The sequence below is a fragment of the Bactrocera dorsalis genome, chromosome 5, assembly GCF_023373825.1.
Source record: "Bactrocera dorsalis isolate Fly_Bdor chromosome 5, ASM2337382v1, whole genome shotgun sequence".
In the NCBI taxonomy this organism is placed as follows: domain Eukaryota; kingdom Metazoa; phylum Arthropoda; class Insecta; order Diptera; family Tephritidae; genus Bactrocera; species Bactrocera dorsalis.
In genome coordinates, this window is record NC_064307.1 from 63490316 (window position 1) to 63503212 (window position 12897).

General features: G+C 37.2%; 1 protein-coding gene across 5 annotated transcripts in view; it reads right to left on the bottom strand.

Annotated features, from left to right (window-relative positions):
- LOC125778669 (uncharacterized) overlaps positions 1-12897 on the bottom strand; it is a 35448-nt gene that overhangs the window by 1214 nt on the left and 21337 nt on the right. The gene's annotated exons all lie outside the window — the stretch shown is intronic.

Genomic DNA, 12897 nt, shown 5'->3' on the forward strand with positions numbered 1-12897 from the left:
CCATGCTACAGCTCTTTTACTCTTAAAGTTTTCTTGAAATTATCAAATTGTAGATATTGACAAAATTTTCAAAACATTTCTTGCAAAATTGTTTTTAAATTTGCTGTACTCTAAAGATTCTGGTTATTTATTCCATTAGTTCCGTTTAGCTTCGCTATAAGTGTTCAACTGAACTGAAATTTCTAGTCTGCTGTGTTATTTATATAATTGTTTAACCATCTATTAATCTATTAACTATTTTATATATCTGGTTTTTTCTCCGTACTTTATAATAAAGCAAAATACTGGAATCGTCATAGAAATTCCATATACTTTTATACCGAGAATGAATAATAAATCATGCTTCGTACCAGGAAAACTGCGGTGCATAGGTTTATCTACCTACCTACAAGTTTTTTGAGGTGGTTGAACAAAAGTTAAATCGACCGCTACCTACGCCACTGCGGCATATACATATACATATTATATACATATATATATAATATAAGCTGTAACTTTATAAGAAACTATTAAATAATCCATAAATGAATTTTTGCTTAATTGATATGCACAATGAATTATTTATACTTCGGACATATATAAGTTTAGTCATCAATAGTTGTTCGGGTAAGTCATTCACATTGCATCAGCAATTAATATTTTATATATAGTTGCCCTCAACAAAATACAAAAACAAAAAAGGAAACAGAGAATAAGTGCAACGAGCTAAAAAGCCTAAAAGCAATAAGTGCTGTTTGGGTTTGAAACTCTGATATTCTATGGACTTGAGATTGAGGAGTTCTGCATTGACCGAAACAAATGGTAGTCCGATGGTACAAGGTCAAGGCTATACGAGTATGCTGGATGCATCAAAACTTCCCTGCCAAGCTCTCCCAGTATTTGCCGAGTTATCAAAAATGTGTGCGGTCCTGATAGAAGACGAAGCTCTTTCTGTTGATCAGTTCTGCCCATTTTTTCCACTCATAGTGGATGATGCTTTTCCAATCCCACCAAACACTCAGCATAACCGCTCGGGGCATCATTTATGGCTTTGCGACCATTTGTTCAGTTTCACCACACTTGGACCATGATTTTTTCGCGTATTATTTTCATATATAATCCACTCTTCGTCTCCTGCTACCATTCGCTTCAGAAATGGTTTGATTTCATTTCGTTTCAACAAAGAATCGCAGATGTTAATTCGGTCCATTAAAATTTTCACTGACAATTCATGTGGTACCCAAACATCGAGCTTCTTTTAGTACACAAGTCAAATAATTTTTTTTGGTTAAAATCTCATCTTTCCAACACACTATGTGATTGGCAGCACAGGAGATATACGAATACGAGGAAAATGCCATTCACTTGGGAGTGCCCAGAAACGATTATTTTACATATGGCTCAAGCAGCTCACGACTTATGTTCATAGACCAAGTTTCCTCTGGGTAGCCAAAAAACATTAGTTTCAAGGCGAGCTAAAGTGAGAAGGCGAAACATCTCCTCAATAGACTTGTGCACTAGGTTTTGAACCGCCATCACTTCGTTACGGCTGTGTTACCAGACTTTGAGCAATGCCAAAATCTCTGTCAAAATCGGCAAGGACCCCACCGTACCGTTCGATACCAAACGAGGTTTCAGACAGTCTACCGCTGGAGAAAATAATTCAAGCTACACAACTTAATTGAGCAGTTATAATCTTCTATAAGAGCGTACAACTGCTGGCGTATGACTGTGATATTAATATAATTAGCCTCAACAGCCGCGTTGTTAGTTCTGTCTTTTCCAGAATCCAGAATGGATAAGGAAGCAAAGCCAGTCATCAAACGAACAGTCGTCGTACTCGCGACTTAGTTCTCATATCACTGTTAACAATGTCAGCCTCGAAATCTAAAGCAGAATATCTCCTGCCAAAAGAAGCTACTTCGGAGTAAGTAGGTAATTTGAAAAGTAAAGTCGAAAACAAAAACACAAAAAAACAAAACAAATAAAGAAAATTTAAATATAAAAAATAAATAAAAAAGGATATAGGGACTAAAATCTTGCAATAAACTATACGTAAGTTTCAAGAAAATATCTTTTTTCTGATCGCTTGGTTTGTTTGGCGCTACGTTCTATATTGATCCGAACAAGTTCAGGGATTGCTTTATCAATAACCCCTCCCAAATTTCCAAAAAAATGTCGTGTCAAATGAAAAAGTGCTCCACACAAGCACATGGTTAAGATCGTTCGGTGTGTATGCCGCCTATGTATGTGCTATAGTGGTTCGATATTGGATGTGTCGACAAATAAGTGGCCTCTAAAATGGAGGGACTAGCGCGGATATATGTATACAGATGGATGGCCAGAAGGACATCACTGTACATTTATATATCCCTGCTGTCATAGTAGCAAAAGTTGCAAGCTTTTACCAGACACGTTAACCTGGTACGACGGGGAGCGTTTATACTTTGGGGCGCTGATGAACGCAGTGTATTGAGCTATGTCCTTCTAGAAAGCACGGTGAGGTTAGGCCGTCGCTGGCAGGTACTCACGTAAAGCATTCCCTTTGTACATTTCTATATATATATAAATGTATGTATATATACATTATAGAGTCTCTGACTTATCTTATCTTATTCAGGTCTATACCTTCATGACATTAAAGGCAAATTAGTAAAACAAATATTTTGAGAAACAAATTTATTTATAAGTAGTAAGCAGAATTTCACAAATGCGTTGTTTGTTTTTGTTGTTGCCTGATGTTAACTCGTAATGCTCAAAATATGACGAAATTCCGAACTAAATTGGATTCGATATAAAGCTGGCCAACGCTGGTGAGTTTCTCTGCTGAGGCTATGCATACGCACTGACGCACTTTATGCTGCATTTGGAGGCCTAAAATAATAAGATTTTATTTTTTAAGATTTTAAGGCATTAAGTAAATAATGGGCTATACTTACTTGTGTACGTTTATTGTTGGTGTTAACTGTCAATACAGTTAAATTTCAATGTTACACATATGTATATGTATATGTAATACTTGAAAGGGTCATAGCGATTACTCTGATTACTGCTCGATGATAACCACTAGTGGCGGTAGAATGAATGCAAAGAACACGTTGGCAAAAGTTTCATGAGTGTGTGCATTATTCATATCATGAACGTTGTTTTCGTTTGCGATAGCTTCAGAGTTATTATTCTCATTATTTTGGCCATTATTTTGCGCTGCTTCAGATGCGTGTTCAGTTAGTATAGGTTCGTCTCTTGCTGTTGTCAATTGCAGCCACTTCTTTTGGTAGATGTGGGTTTTAAAAACTTCATTTCCTTTGCTAAATAGTAATCCATAAAAGTTTTCCGCCAATGCTTAGTTTTGTAGGCGTGAATGGAGCGTGCGTAGGCGGCTCGTATATTTCGCCAACGTCTCTTGCATTCAGGCACTGAAACAAAGGGAAGGAAAAAAAATTCTAGAAAGTATTAATTCTTTGTACATCAAGAATTTTCCAAAAATATTTAATTTATTTCCAAATTTTTTCTAATGTCTTAAAAATATTTTAAATAGAGAACTTCCATTGTACGTTAAGATGCATACAGAAGTATATGTGAATATGCATACGTATGTATTATACATGCATACATATGTATATTTGTTAACTGTGCTACCCTTCTTCACCTCATTTATAAAATATTGAGTTGGCAAATGGCACGTTTGCTGAAATCACGCCACCAATTTGTATTACAAATTCACTGACGGTTTTATGACATCACCAAAGATACTAAACTCACCTGGCTTCTGCCACAATTTTCCTATTTTTTTCCAAGCTTTTTCTACAGCATTTATTTTACCATAAAGGACATGATCCCTGTCGTACAGCTGTGGAAGCTGATTTACCAAGTTAGCGAGTTTTTTATTTTCTTCGCGATTATGGTTGCGGTGGCCGCTATTTCGACTCATTTTATAAAAATTTAAACTGGGTTTGACACTAATTAGGCGTGGTTAATAAACTTTTTGCAACTCTATTGTCTCAAGTCTTCGAATCTTTATAGGTGTGCACTAATCCACTGCCAACAGAGAACTGAGATAACGTAAGATTACTCAAGTTATGATATGAAACACCCAAGCTTGACAGTTCTAGCCCGTAGCCGCTAGCCAATAAGAATACGACGTAGAAACCAGGTTTGTCATATTTATTAAAAAAAATGTATTAAAAATTAGTAATAGATTTCTTAAGCGCTGCATACTAAGCTTTATGACCAAATAAGGCGAAAAGAAATAATTTACATGGTACAGTGGTCCAATCCGCACAATTTCTTTGCAGAAACTTACATTGTTTCGAAAAATAATTCTTGTACAATTTCAGGAAGATATTATTAATAATAAGTCCATGTCAGGACTTGATTTTTGAACGACCAGTTTGTACGTTCATAAAAATATTAGTTTACGCCAAATTTCTTTTAATAAATATATTTATAAAAAGTTAACAATGAAAAACAAAGAAAAACTGTGTTGCATTGTGTTACATAATTCTAAGTTTAAATTTTGAGTTTATGTAAAGAATTGGAGTATACAAGGTTGAAGATATTTCTATTACCTATAACTTTTCCCTATAAAGTTTTTCCATAGGACCAGCAGTTTTGGCGGAAATGGACATGAAACGTTTTAAATTTTTGCCTATTCTAAATGTTCACAAGATACATAAATGCCTTGGAGAAGAAATGACCAGAAGTTAGTATTTGATTTTAAATGAAGGCCAATGAGTTTCAAGGTGCACTCAGCATTTTTATAAGATGTTACTCCTATTAAACTTTAGTGGAAGCCGGTAAATTTGCTATTGCTATATATCCCGTTAGAAGCAATCGATATCAATCATGGCATTTTGTCAGTTAACTTGGACAGTAGAGAAAAGCAAAATCCCTCTTTATAAACTTCTTGTTCTTCTTTACTGGCAATAAAACAACGCTTAGCGCGATCTAGCCGAGCTAAAAACAGCGACGCCGTGGTGTTCTTCTTGTCGCAAGGTTGCGCTAATTGGAGATTCCAAGCGAAGCCAGCTACTTCTCCAGCTGGTCCTTCCAACGGAGTTAAGGCCTTCCTTCTCACTCTGCTTCCCCTGGCGGGGGTCACTGCGTTCGAATACTCTCAGAGCTGGAGTGTTTTCGTCCATTCGGGCCCCGTCGAAGTGGATAAGCCTCAACAATTTGGGGATGTTTCCTTGTGGAGGCTGAATTTACTGCTTGTTGTGCCAAAAATACCTTCCTTGCACGATTTTGGCATCGTGGCGGTGCAGCTTTCATAGGTGCGCTACAAGCGCTGCTAGCAAGGCATCTTTGGTCACATCGTCCTTCTCTTTTGTTGTGGGTGTGGGCGCAAATCAGCGCCTATTTTGAAGTACATCGATTTGATGTGGATTGTGGTTAGACGTTCATTGACCGTGGTGAAATGGCAGTCATTCGGAGACAGAGTCTCTCTCCCATCACTAATACCCAGTCCCAGCGCTCCTTTACATGGACAATGTAGTAAACTGCCACAAGGCTCTACTTGTCTTCAGTCCTTTTTCTGTCCATTGCATAGATTGGGCGGCGATTGATGTCAGCCTTGACACTCTAACGAGGACATCAACCAGCTAAGGCAGCGACATCTTCTCAACTAAGGGACAGGAACATTCCAGGTGCCTGCCCTCAAATCGTAAGACTTAGTTCGTTTGCGTTATGCCTGTATGTTAATTTATTGTGTTCATTTTAACTTCATTATTTTAAACAAGGGGCAACTACCAATTTGTTTTAAAATCTATATACAGCGCAAGAGTTTCCCAAAAATATTTGATATATTTCCAATATAGTAAGAATGTATGAACAAATATAATAATAAAAATGTACCTTTTCTAGAGCTCAAGCGGCTCGTTCTTACCGCAAATCGTATTTTGTAAGCTTTAAATTTAAGATCTCGAGCGTTAAAATGGGCCAAGTCGTTTCCATACGTCAGTCCGAAATGTGTGCGCGAAATGGCGTCGAATCGACTCTCCACGTTCTTCGTCTGACACTCTCAGCTACGGCTGCTATATTTTTTTCATTCGCGTCATGGACGTGGTCTATTCGGTTTGAGATTATCCAATAAGGAATGCTGATGTTTTAAGAATTCCCCAGAAATACTGAACTCACCTGACATCCCGGACGATTAAGCTGCCGTACGCTAGGCTCCATCTTTAGCATGATCACGATCCATACATCCTTTTTTGAAATTTAATGTTTTCAGTTGTGTAGCACTTCGGTCTGTGTAAATGAACTGTTGAAAATTCGAAGGACAATTACCTACGTGTACCTAAAATATGTATGTATATTATTTTGTAGGGTTATAACGTGCTTTTAAAGTTTTACAGCTTTTTGATTGTTTATCTCGATACATTCTGTTGAGGTGTTTGGATCTAGACCACCGGAAAGGGGAAGAATCAGCTAGAATTTTAAAGGGTGTTTTATGGGAAGTTGGCGTTATTATAGTCCGATTTAGCTTGTTTTTGCACTGGAGTAATAATGATATGATAATAAGATGTACCACATTTGGTCGATGTCGAACGAGTAGGTCTTGAGATATGGCGGTGCCACGCCCATCATCCAATTTTGTTTCCGGCTCCTATATAATCCTTTTTTATCATACTAGGTGGAAAATTTAATGTCTCTGAGGTATTTATGTATTGATTTATCGCGAATTTAGTATCCTTAAGTGAATTCGTTATATAGGGAGTTAGGCGGGATTTTCGTATTTTTAAATTTGCGTGTAAACTTCGAAAATATTCACTGAACCGTCATAAAATTTTAAAAATTAAAATAATGGACTTTTTGAAAAAGTCTAGCTCTATATAATCCTTTAAGAAGTTTCGATAAATAAAAAAAATCTATATATTCAAATATTTAAAAAGATTTATTAAGGAAATGCAACTCAATATGTACTATTCATAGATACTAGATTTGGATCACTGTAAAAATAATGTTTAAAGTTCAGTTACCGCTAATGTTATTACCGGGTCCCTTCCGAGGTTACTTATTATAGTTTTAATTCATTACAATATATCTTCTTAATGTTTAAATGGTAAACTTCGTCATTTACCAGCTTGGTTTTGATGTAGAGAACATGTCCTTGCATTACTACATTTATTTATTCTTCTCTGAATGATTTCTTGCAAAGTACGGAGTCCTTGTTCGTCGTATTTTGTCTACTAGATACTTAATCTCATTTTGGATGCAATCATTGCCCATCTCCGGCTTGCTTGCTTTTCATTGCGCTTGATTCCGTGAACAGCTTGCAACATGCTAATGTGGCATAGATTCTGCTCTCTTTGGTTCATATCTTGCAGATAGCACCGTAGAATTTCAAAAAAATGTTTGTTCCTGAGGTCTTTATTTTCTGCGGCAACACGCGGTTTCTTTAAAATTGACGCTTGACGACATTGCTGTTCCTTATCCGGCTTAAAGGGAACGTCGGTAGGCGATGTACTACAGCACGCAGGTTTTTCCCAACGAGCCTTCGCATTGAGACACTGAAATCAGTTAAGCAAAACAATAAGAGTAAAAATTATTGCAAACCACAAAAATTTTAAACTGACGTTGGACGTGGAGCTCTAATCCCATACACAAATAAAAACCAACTCCCACACAGCACTTCAATTTGATCGGTTCTTTTGTATGGATAGCCCATAAGCTACAGAGGTTCGATCTGAACAATTGGTTCAGAGATTGTACCAGTTGTACTTACCGTACTTGTAATTAGGCTTTCCGCTTTTTGTCAAAACTTACCTGACTCCCTCAAACGAGTCCGCAATCGTGCGCGATGCCTCATCTGTAGCCTTTTTCGGACCGTAACCCTTGTGTCCTTTGTCATACAGCTGCGGATGCTGCTCACACCAAATTACATAATTTTTTATATTCTTTGACAAGTTTTTTTGGTTGTTTATATCCGTACATGCTCTTCCATAAGGCTTATAATGTTTCGAAGGCTGCTTCATGCTACAAGCGTTTGAATCCATGCTACAGCTCTTTTACTCTTAAAGTTTTCTTGAAATTATCAAATTGTAGTTTGCACAAATTTTTAAAGCAAGAACTATTTCTCGTAAAACTTTTTCAAATTTTTTGCACTATAGAGATTCTTTTTATTTATTTCCATAAGTTCGGTTTTGCTTCGCTATAGATACGTGTTAACTGTACTGCAAAGGTCTAGTCATCACTGTTATTTATAGCATTCGCTGCAATTATATGAAAAACTGGTAATTTATCGAATCCATCGGGTGCGGTTTAGTTTACATGAATGTTTTGTTCTCCGTAATTTATAATAAAGCAAGCCACTGGAATCTTGATAGAATCTACTTTTAATCCGAGAATGGACTAATAAACTCATGGCTTCGTGTCAGTTTGAGAGAACTGCGGCATATACATATATATTCATATTACATATCAGTAGGTCGCATGAGAGGATCAAAAAGTGTACTGTGTGCGTGAGCACGAAAAGAAGTAGCCAGTGAGGAAGGACATTAAAATTAAGCATATAATCAAATAATTACATAGTATAATGGTTCAAATAAAACAAGGAATACGGTCTTTAAAGATATATTCCTCTTATTCTTTAAAAGACTCGACATAAAAGTGCATTGCCATGTGCACCAAAAGGCATTAGGAATCATAAATGTTTCTTAAACTGCAGGCATATTTGGTTTGCTGCGCTATAGTCTTGCGTGATCGTTAATATCGTTGGCTGCTCGACAACGACTAAACGATGTTATGACAGAACGACACACTGTGATATAGAGTATATACGCTCTAATTAGATAAGAAAACAGAAAATAATTCAATAAGCGACTTTTTGTTTAATTAATATGCCACAAATGAATTATTTATACTTCGGACAAGATTAAGTTTAGTCATCAATAGTTGTTAGGCCAAGTCATAAATATTCTCATCAGCAATGTAATGCTTGCTATATACAGTTGCTTTCAACAAAATACAAAAACAAAAAAACAAACAAGAAAAAACGTGAACTTTGGTTTGCACCGAAAGGTAAATAACCTTCACAGGTGCATTTCTGTTTGATAGAAACTATGTATGTTCAGATTGTATGGAAGCTACATTGTATAGTTAACCGATCTGAACAATTTCTTCGGAGATTGCATTGCTGCCTTACATAATTATCTACACAAATTTCATGCTAGATACAATTGTAAAATATGGAAGTCTTTCATACAAGAACTTGATTCCGATCGTTCAGTTGTAGGGCAGCTATATGTTATAGTTGTTTCGATATCGGCAGTTCCGACCAACATGAGCAGCTTCTTTGAAGAGAAACTGATATTGGCAAAAATTTCAAATCGGATATCATAAAAAACTGAGCGACTAGTTATCGTATATATACAGCACAGTACGGGACAGACAGGCACGGACCATATCAAATCGACTCAGATCAACATACTGATCATTTATATATGTACTACTTTATAGGGTATCCGACCCTTCCTTCTGGGCGTTACAAAACAATCGTTTCGACAAAACTTACTATACCCTGTGTCATTGGGGTATAAAAAGAAAAAAACAGATGATAATGGGCAACGAGCTCTAAAAGCCTCTAAAAACCAATATGTGCTGTTGAGGGTTCGAAACTCGGATATTGAGCAGACTTGAGGTTGAGAGATTGGATAAACATCTTATAATGAGATACCACTATTTGCAATTAATGTTTTAAGTTTTGGATGCTTACCTGTCTATCTATTTGTAGAACTATTCGTCGTTTAGTAACACGTTTTAAGAAATATTGGGTAGTCGAAAAAGTCTCTACGTATTTCTAATCAATCTGCAACTTATTTTTTTTTTATATTTATAACAAATTTTAATGAAAACCAAATATATGTACAATTTTCGTCGACCACTTTTTGCCATTTTTTCGCTAGAGGCATTTTCCAATCAGCGTAAAACTTTTCTATTTACGGGCGAAATCTGCGACAAGTAATTTTCACAGGTTTCTCTTGAAGCCAACTTTACTCCATTGGTGGAGTTCTGCACTGACCGAAACAAATGGTAGTCCAATGGTGCACAGGTCAGGTATATATGCTGGATGCATTAAAAAGCCCAGCCAAAGCTCTCCCAGTGTTTGCCGAATTATCAAAGATCTTTGCGGTTCTGATAGAATACGAAGCTCTTTCTGTTGATCAGTTATGACTGTTTTTCCCCCCCAAAAGCATAGTGGGAGATTCCTTACCAATCCCACGAAAAAACATCATAAGCATAACCGCTCGTGGCATCATTTATGGCTTTGCGACCATTTGTTTCCCACAGGTTTTCCAACTCACACTTGGACCATGATTTTTTTCGCGTATTATTGTCATATATTAATTCCACTCTCCGTACCTGTTTAAACCCCCACTACCGCTTCAAAATGGTTCGATTTCATTTCATTTCAACAAAGAATCGCAGATGTTAATTCGGTCCATTAGAATTTTCGTATGACAATTCATGTGGTACCCAACCATGGAATGTTTCTTTTAGTACACACGTTCAAATAATTTTTTTTGTAGTTAAAAATTCATCTTTTACCAAACACATCATGTGACTTTGGCAGAGCACAGGAGATATACGAATACGAGGGAAAAATACCATTCACTTTGGCGTGGCCAGAAACGATTATTTTACATATGGCGAAGCGGCTCACGACCTATGGTCCTAGACCAAGTCTCCTCTGGGTAGCCAAAAAATTAGTTTGAAGGCGGGCTAAAGTGAGGAGGCGAAACATACCCTAAATAGGTTTGTGCACTTTCTTTGGGAAACCGCCATCACTTCGTTACGGCTGTGCTAAAAGGACGTTGAGCAATGCAAAAAAATCTCTGTCAAAATCGGCAAAGGACCCACCGTTACGTTCGCAACCAAACGAGATTTTCAGACAGACTTACCGCTGGCAAAAATAATTCAAGCGCTAACAAAAACTTAAATGAGCGATGTTATAACTCTTCTATAAAGAGCCGTACAACTGCTGGCGTCTGACTAGGAAGATTGATACATTCGCCTGCAAAGCGCGTCGTTAGTCTGTCTTTTCCCAGAATGGATAAGGAAGCAAAGCCAGTCATCAAACGAACACGTCGTTCGTACTCGGCGACTTAGTTCTTCCCATTATTTCCACTCGTAACACAAGTCAGAACTTTTCGAAATCTAAAGCAGATATCTCTGCTTAAAAGAAGCTACTTCGGGGCACTAAGTATGGCAATTGAAAAAGAACGTCCTCTCAGTGTCGTAACACTTGTAGCGTCGAAAACAATTCAGCCTGAAGTGATCGACACAGTACCCAGCCGGGAAGACGAGGGGGGGGAAGAGAAGACCTCCACTCCGTCGGAAAGAACCAGGTGGAGAAGGAAATGGCTTCGCTTGGAATCTCCAATTGGCGCCACCGGCGACCCTAGAAGAACAGACTGTCGCGCTGTTGTTAACTCGGCTATAACCGCCGAAGTGGTCTACGCTAGATAAAGAAAGAATAATCATTAATCTACGTCGCTTACTTTTAGCGTGATACACACAACCGTGTAGGTCGAACACAAAAACAGACAACAATGAAAACAAAAAAAAAAAATTGTAATTAAAAAATAAATACAACGGGCATAAAGGGAGCCAAATATTATAATAAACTATTAAACAAAGAAGCTTTAACCTTAGTTGGACCGAAGCTCTGAACCACTTTTCATACATGCAAGTATCAAGTTATCTTAATTCTGATCGCTTAGTTTGTATGTCGCTATATGCTATATTGATCCGAACAAGGTCAGAGAGTGACCTATCAATAACCCCCTGCCGAATTTCCTGAAAATGTTTCGTCAAATGAAAGAGTGGCTACACACAAGCACATGGTTAAGATCGTTCGGTGTGTATGCCGATCTATGTATATGCTATAGTGGGCCGGTATTGGATGTGTCGACAAATAAGTGGTCCCTAAAAGTGGAGGGACTAGCGCGGAATATATGTAACAGATGGACGGCCAGAAGGACATCACTGCACATTTATATATCCATGCTGTCATAGTAGCAAAAAGTACAAGCTCTTACCAGAGACGTTAACCATGTACGACGGGTAGCGTTTATACGTTTGGGGCGCTGATCAACGCAAGTGTTAATGATCAATGTCTTTCTAGCAAGCACGGTGAGGTTCGGCCCGTCGCTGGCAGGTAATCACGTAAAGCACTCCAGACGGTGTACATTTCTATATAGGTATAGATAAATGTATGGATATATACATTACGAGTCTCTGACTTTCCCTTGTGGGTATTAATATATTCTATTCAGGTCTATACCTTCATGAAAATTAAGTCAAATTAGTAATGCAAATATTTTGAGAAACAAATTTATTTATAAGTATAGTAGTAAGCAGAACTTCACAAATGCGTGGTCTGTTTTTGTTGTTGCCTGATTGTTAACTCATTAATGTTAAAAATATGACGAACTTACCAAACTAAATTGGATTCGACGTAAAGCTGGCCAACGCTTGGTGAGTTTCTTCGCTTTAGGTTATTTATTACGCACTGAAGAACTTTATGCTATATTTGGAGGCCTAAAAGAATATAAATTTCATTTTTTAAGATTTTAAGGCATTAAGTAAATAATGGGCTATACTTACTTGTGATACGTTTATTGTTGGTGTTAACTGTCAATACAGTTTAATTTCAGTGTTACACATATATGTATATGTACTACTTGAAAGGGTCATAGCGATTACTCTGATTACTGCGCGATGATAAACACTAGTGGCGGTTAGAATGAATGCAAAGAACACTTTGGCCAAAGTTTCAGCGGTGTGTGCCAGATTCATATCATGAACGTTGTTTTCGTTTGCTATAGCTTCAGAGTTATTATTCTCATTATTTTGTCCATTATTTTGCGCTGCTTCATATGCGTTGTTCAGTTAGTCTAGGTTCGTCTCTTGCTGTGT